This window comes from Symphalangus syndactylus, chromosome 1, assembly GCF_028878055.3.
Source record: "Symphalangus syndactylus isolate Jambi chromosome 1, NHGRI_mSymSyn1-v2.1_pri, whole genome shotgun sequence".
In the NCBI taxonomy this organism is placed as follows: domain Eukaryota; kingdom Metazoa; phylum Chordata; class Mammalia; order Primates; family Hylobatidae; genus Symphalangus; species Symphalangus syndactylus.
In genome coordinates this window covers 15,090,333-15,097,685 of record NC_072423.2, presented here as the reverse complement: position 1 = coordinate 15,097,685, position 7,353 = coordinate 15,090,333, and the positions used below count along the sequence as shown (strand labels likewise).

General features: G+C 38.8%; 1 pseudogene; it reads left to right on the top strand.

Annotated features, from left to right (window-relative positions):
• The first annotated feature begins 6,232 nt into the window (after positions 1–6,232).
• On the top strand, positions 6,233–6,620 carry LOC129491935 (SRSF protein kinase 1-like; annotated as a pseudogene).
• Positions 6,621–7,353: the final 733 nt, after the last annotated feature.

The window sequence follows — 7,353 nt, the reverse complement described above, 5'->3', positions numbered from 1 at the left end:
CCACAGTAATCATTTCAAAACATATGCCAAGTCATTTTTATTACTTGATTCAAAATACTCCCAAATGTACTCAGAAAATAACAAAGCCAAACTTATTAACATGACCACATCACCTTCCATGTCTATGTTTACTATGACCCTTTTCCTTTTTCAATTTGTTCTGACAAAGTAATTTTATTCTTACTTACTTTTTTGAGGTATATTAAATGCCCAAGAATTTTCTTTTTTTTTTTTTTTTTTTTGAGATGGAATCTCACTCTGTCGCCCAGGCTGGAGTGCAGTGGCGTGATCTCGGCTCACTGCAATCTCTGCTTCCTGGGTTCACGCCATTCTCCTGCCTCAGCCTCCCGAGTAGCTGGGACTATAGCCATCCACCACCACGCCCGGCCAATTTGTTTTCTATTTTTAGTAGAGACTAGGTTTCACCCAGTTAGCCAGGATGGTCTCAATCTCCTGACCTCGTGATCTGCCTGCCTCAGCCTCCCAAAGTGCTGGGATTACAGGTGTGAGCCATCATGCCCAGCCTAAACACCCAAGAACTTTCTAGAACTCAGTGTCTGGTATATGTTTCTTCTGCCTGGAATGCTCCCTGACATCACTCAACTCTTTTTTCTAGTCACTTTCTCTGCAAAGATTGTACTATAAGCTCATTCTAAAATTTCAGTACTGCCCAACTTGCTAATTCCGTTTCCTGGTTTACTTTTTTGTTTAGCTTTTCCCATTAACATATTATAAATATTCACTCATTCACTGCATATTATATGCATTTCACAGTAGAATATAGGCTCAATGAGGCCAGAAAATGTTGTCCATTTTTTTCTCTTCTTGTGTTAGTCTATCACCCTGCTAATAAAGACATACATGAGACTAGGTAATTTATAATGGAAAAAGGTTTAATGTACTCACAGTTCCACATAGCTGAGGAGGCCTCACAATCATGGCAGAAGGTGCATGAGAAACAAAATCACATCTTACATCGCAGCAGGAAAGACAGTGCGTGCAGGGAAACTCCCTTTTATAAAACCATCAGATCTCGCGAGACTTATTCACTATCATGAAAACAGCATGAGAAAGATCCGCCCCATGATTCAGTTGCCTCACACTGGGTCCCTCCCACTATATGTGAGGATTATGGGAGCTACAAGTCAAGATGAGATTTGGGTGGGGACACACCCGAACTATATCACTTCTATAACCCTGTCCTTATAAAAGTACCTCGCTCAGATGTATTTGTTTAATTAATTAAAATTAAATAGACAACAAATACTTTATTGTTATCTTGTAATAACACTTTGAACAAAGTGTCCTTTGATACAATATTTTATACCATTGATCCCTTATCCAAAAAATGAACATCTCCACCCCAAATTATATATCTCTATCAGATTTGGGGAGCTCTACCAACATTCTCTGGCAAGTATTTAACTGAAAATAATGCTGCTAGGTTTTCTCAGTCCATGTTACATATGAGGAACTCTTGACCTATAGACAATTTTTAAGCCACATTCAATTGTATTACTGTTTGATAGCTTATGGAGGTGACTACCATGAAGAACATTAGATTATTTGTTATCTTTCTTGGTCTTTACATGGCCTATGTTTCTAAGAAAAAATAATTGCTTACAGCCTAAGTTTGACTAGCTCAATATAGAGTCTCACCAGCTTTGTCATGGACACTGATGTACTACTGCAAAATTATGATCTGGTAGGAAAGAGTCGGGTGTATATTTCAGAATTTGTGGGGAAGGAAGGGTCCTGTCTTGCCCTGCTGTTCTTTCCACTTCCTCTCTCCCATTGTTTATTCTTTTTGGATAGGGTAGCTGGACTGGACTTTCTAACAGCACCATCAAGATAAATTTATAAACATTATCACTTTCGTTATTCCCCAAAGTTACAGATACATAAATGTTCTACTAGATGTGGAGCGAAGAGACAACTGAGGCCCTTGCCTATCCGTGAGCATTTGGAAGGAAGAATTAAAGATCAGCCATTTCCAAGATTAAATTAGTATTTTGAGATCCTGGTAGTGTTTAGCTAACTTACAAACTTACAAACTGTATGATCTTAAACTATCACACTGTTCACTTGATGCATATTTTGCAAAAAGTTTTTCCTGGCCAGTCAAGCAGGAAATTGCACTTTCTCCTAAGCTCAGCAATCTCTGGTTGATTTATTTGGGATGATATCCTAACCTTTTTATTTTGGATGAGACTAATGTCTAGTTCTACCTTGTCAGGATTAGACTGACATAAATTTGATGAATAGATGAAAATAATGTAAAACGAGGAATGTAGCATTGCTTAATTCCAGTTTCCTCACATGGCTACTTAATTCACTGATGAAGCTTGAAATATTTTCAGCCCTCAAATCTCACACATGCCTATATTTTAAATATACCTTTGCAAATGAAATAGATTAAGAAACACTGGGCTGCTGGATGATGCTACACTGCTTGCCACCAACATTTACATAAAATAATTATCATACACATATGCAAACACTCCTATGCTTACACATTTTCTTATGTTTTAATGTATTCATCTAACCAAAACTGTATACCTGTTGAACAATAGCCCTCCATTTCTCTCTCCACCAGCACCTGGAAACCACCATTCTCCTCTCTGTTAATATGAGTTTTACTTTTTAAAAAATTTTTATTTGTTTTTATTTTTTGAGATGGAGTCTCACTCTGTCGCCAGGCTGGAGTGCAGTAGTGCTATCTCAGCTCGCTGCAACCCACGCCTCCAGGGTTCAAGCGATTTCCCTGCGTCAGCCTCCCGTGTAGCTGAGACTACAGGTGCCCGCCACCACACCCAGCTAATTTTTGTATTTTTAGTAGAGACAGGCTTTCACCATGTTTGCCAGGATGGTCTCGATCTCCTGACCTCATGATCCACCCTCCTTGGCCCCCCAAAGTGCTGAGATTAAAGGCGGGAGCCACTGCGCCCGGCAAGTTTTACTGTTTTAAATACGTCTGATACGGTTTGGCTTTGTGTCCTCACCAAAATCTCATCCTGAGTTGTAATCCCAGGCGTTGAGGGAGGAAACTGGTGGGAAGTGATTGGATCTCGGGAGTGGTTCCCCCCATGCTGTTCTCATGATAGTGTGTGAGTTCTCGTGAGATCTGATGGTTTATAAGTGACAAGTTCCTCCTTCACTCTCTCTCTTCTCTCCTGCCACCATGTGAAGAAGATGTCTGCTTCCCCTTCCACCATGATTGTAAGTTTCCTGAGGCCTCCTCAGCCATGCAGAACTGTGAGTCAATTAAATGTATTTCCTTTATAAATTACCCAGTCTTGGGTATTTTTTATAGCAGTGTGAAATTAATTAATTAATACAATATCATATACACAGAATCACACAATATTTGTTCTGTGACTGGCTTATCTTACTCAGCAAAATGCCCTCCAGGTTAATCCATGTTGTCACTTACAACAGGATTTGCTTCTTTTGTAAGGTGGAATGACATTCCGCTGTATGTATATACCACGTCCTTTATTTAGTCATCCATCAGTGGACATTTTTAATTCAGCCAATGCCATCTTGTTTTTAATCTTTGGTGACTAATTGTCTTACACTTAGAATTCCCCACTTGGAAATTACTTAATAATATTTAAAATATTTTATAAGCTTTTAATATTTTAAATCAATGTGATTTAGTCAAAATTCAAGTCTTTCCTTAGGTAAAATCTATATGCAATGAAAAGAGTATTGTAAGTGTACAGAATAATGTACGAAATGTATGCAACACATAACTATACCCTGATCGAAATATGGAAGATTCCTATCACCCGAGAAATGTTACTGACTTTTTAGATGAAGGCCAACACAATTTTAGTGCTTCATTTAAGGGCATCATGCTGTCTTTACTCTTCTGTGTCTGGCTTCATTCATTCTACATTAAGCTTTTGAAATTTACCCAAGTAGATGTGTGTGTCACAAGTTCAATACTAAGTTGCATTCTGTTTTAGGGATAGACCACAATTTATGTATTCACTGGCTGGTTGACATATGGGCTATTTTCATTTCGAGGCTTTTAAAAATAAAGTTTAATGAGCATTCAAGTACAGACCAGTATAGTATTTCAAGTATGATATTTCAGTACTCACTGAAAAATAACCTCATAATGTATCTAGGACCTAATTGTCTTTCATGACAAAAAATAAATATTATCTGCAGATGTCATTAAATGGACAATCTTGAGATGAAGTAATTATCCTGGATTATCTGGATGGACCCTAAATTGCCAAAACAAGCATCCTTATAAAAAGACAATGGAAGCTGGGCATAGTGGCTCATGCCTGTAATCCCAGCACTTTGGGAGGCCGAGATGGGGGGATTACCTGAGGTCAGGAGTTCAAGAGCAGCCTGGCCAACATGGTGAAACCCTGACTCTACTAAAAATACAAAATTAGCAGGGCATGGTGAGTGTGTCTGTAATCCCAGCTACTTGGAAGGCTGAGAGAGGAGAATCACTTGAACTCAGGAGGCAGAGGTTGCAGTGAGCCGAGATCATGCCATTGCACTCCAGCCTGGGCGACAGAGCGAGACTGTCTTAAAATAAATCAATAAATAAGAAAAAGAAAGAGTCAGTGTGAGACAGCATACACAGGCTGAAGAAGATGCAGTGTGGCCATGGAGGTGATGGAGGTGGAGGTTAAAGCACTGACAGCCATCAGTAGTGGAAGAAGCAAGAATCTAACATTCTTTACTATAGCCTCTGGAAGGAGTGCAGCCCTGCTGACACCTTGATTTTGGCCCAGTGAAACTGATTTTGGGCTTCTGGCCTCAAGAACTATGAAGGAAAAATAAATCATGTTAAGCCACCAAGTTTTTGGTAATTTGTAACAATACTGTGGAAAGGCAATGCATGCATGCATATTTTTATCTGTCTGGGGTTCATATCTAGAAGTAAAATTTCTGGGTCATGAAGTAAGTATGTATTTACTTTGACAAGAAGCTATAAAGCTGCTTTCCAAAAAAAAAGTGAATGTACCGGAAGTAAAGTGTGAGCACGAGTTGTTCCACATCCCTGAAAACTACACATAAGGTAAGAATACAAGTTGACCAAGATAAGCCACCATGCAAGCCATTAATCCTACTTCTAACTGTTTACCTAAGGAAAATGAGAACATATATTTTCACAGAGACCTGCATGTGAACGCTCATAGAAGACTTAATAGCCCATAATTGAAAAAAAAGGTCATTGACTACAGAATGGATAAACAATGTTTAAACACATAAAATATCAACATAACGTTTTGATGTTGACCTTGATCTCATGGCTGAATAATTTTACCATTGAAGTGCTTAGATTATTTGTGCATGATGGAATTAATACTGAACATGAAAACATCACCATACTAGTAATTATTTTTAATTGACTCATCTTTTCTATTTCCCCCCTCATTTTTATTTTCTTTAAAATAATTTTTTATGGATGATTTTCTTACTTTTGATGATTTACTAGCAATTTCTCCTTTTTTGTTGTTTTGTACTTTAAATTTTATAGCATTAAATATAATTTTTAGGTTATGAAGTAATTTGTTTATTATACTGCATTTACGAAGAAAGGAGATAATGCACTAAGTAGAAAGAATAAAAATGGGCTGGGCACGGTGGCTCACACCTGTAATCCCAGCACTTTGGGAGGCTGAGGTGGGCGGATCACTAGGTCAGGAGATTAAGACCATTCTGGCCAAATGGTGAAACCCCATCTCTACTAAAAATACAAAAATTAGCCAGGTGTGGCTTTGCACATCTGTAGTCCCAGCTACTTGGGAGGCTGAGGCAGGAGAATTGCTTGAACCCAGGAGGTGGAGTCTGCAGTGAGCTGAGATCACACCACTGCACTCCAGCCTGGGCGACAGAGTGAGACTCCATCTCAAAAAAATAAAAATAAAAATAAAAATGTATTCAGGGGTCTATCTTTAATGGACAGCAAATAGAAATCCTTCAGTGAGATGATGGCAATTTGACAATATTATTATTAAGCTCAGTAAAGGCATATGAGGTACTTGGAAGATCAGGTTCCACAGGTGCAGCTTTCTACATCTTCTAATTCATCTGGTTCCTTAAATGATAGTGGAGAAAGCCCTTATTTGCTGGAGAAGCATTTCCAAATGAAGTTACAGGTTCTCTCTCCTTATTAAAATGTCCTGTCAATTGTGAAAACTGGGCCTTTTGTTTGTACGTTTTTTGGTCTGGCTATAACCCCCTGCTGACATTTGGAGCCCAGCATGTATGGCCTTTGAGCTGGCTACAGGTGACACCTTGCTTGAACCCCTTTCAGGGGAAGAGCACACTCAAGATGAAGATCACATTGCATTGATCACAGAACTTCTGGGGAAGGTGACTCACAAGCTCACTGTGCCAAGGAAGCATTCCAAGGAATTTTTCACCAAAAATGTGACCTGAAAAACATCACAAAGCTGAAAACCTTGGGTTTTTTTGAGGTTCCACTGGAGAAGTATGAGTGTTTCTCAGGAAGAGGCAGCTGGCTTCACAGATTTCTTACTGCCCATGGTGAAGCTGATCCCTGAGAAGAGAGCCATTGCTGCCAAGTGTCGCTGGTGCCTTTGGCTCAACTCCTAAGCCCCCGCCCAGCACCAGAGCAGAGATCAAACACCAACCCGCCACCCCTCCCCTCCAAGCATTTTCCTCTTCCCTTTTCAGGGTGAAGCTCTTCCTTCAAGGGTATATATATATATATATATACACACACGTATCACATATATATGTGTATATATGTGTATATATATACACACACATATATCACATATATATGTATATATATCATACATATATATCACATATATGTGTATATATATATCATACATATATATCACATATATATGTGTAAATCTCCACATATATATGATATATATGTACTTTGAAGAAAGGTATATGTAGGAAGGTACAGGACATCTTAGGTGTATTTGGCCTTGACTGGACTCTGCCAAAGACTAGTGGACTCAAATGTGAAACTGCCTCTTGCCCTGTACCCTTGCCTTCCCATTAGGACTTCCTTGAAATTACAAGCATCCTTTTTAAGAAAAGCTATGAAGATAAGTGAGCCCATCCTTTTATTCATTGACTCTAAGAGTAAAGTTTTCTAGTGCAGATCATGTTGCCAGCAGAAAGGGTGTTAATTCTTTGTACAGCATTAACAGACAGGGACATTAAACTTGCAGTTTCTAGGCTATAGTATAATTTTTAATTTATTTCAGTCTTTCTTCAAAGACCATTGTATCAGTTACAGTGTAAAGAGCTTACAGCTGCAGATGCCATTTTCTCTCTCAGCACTGTGCTATTGTGTTCCTACATGCTACTTCATTGTAGGTGCCAAACACA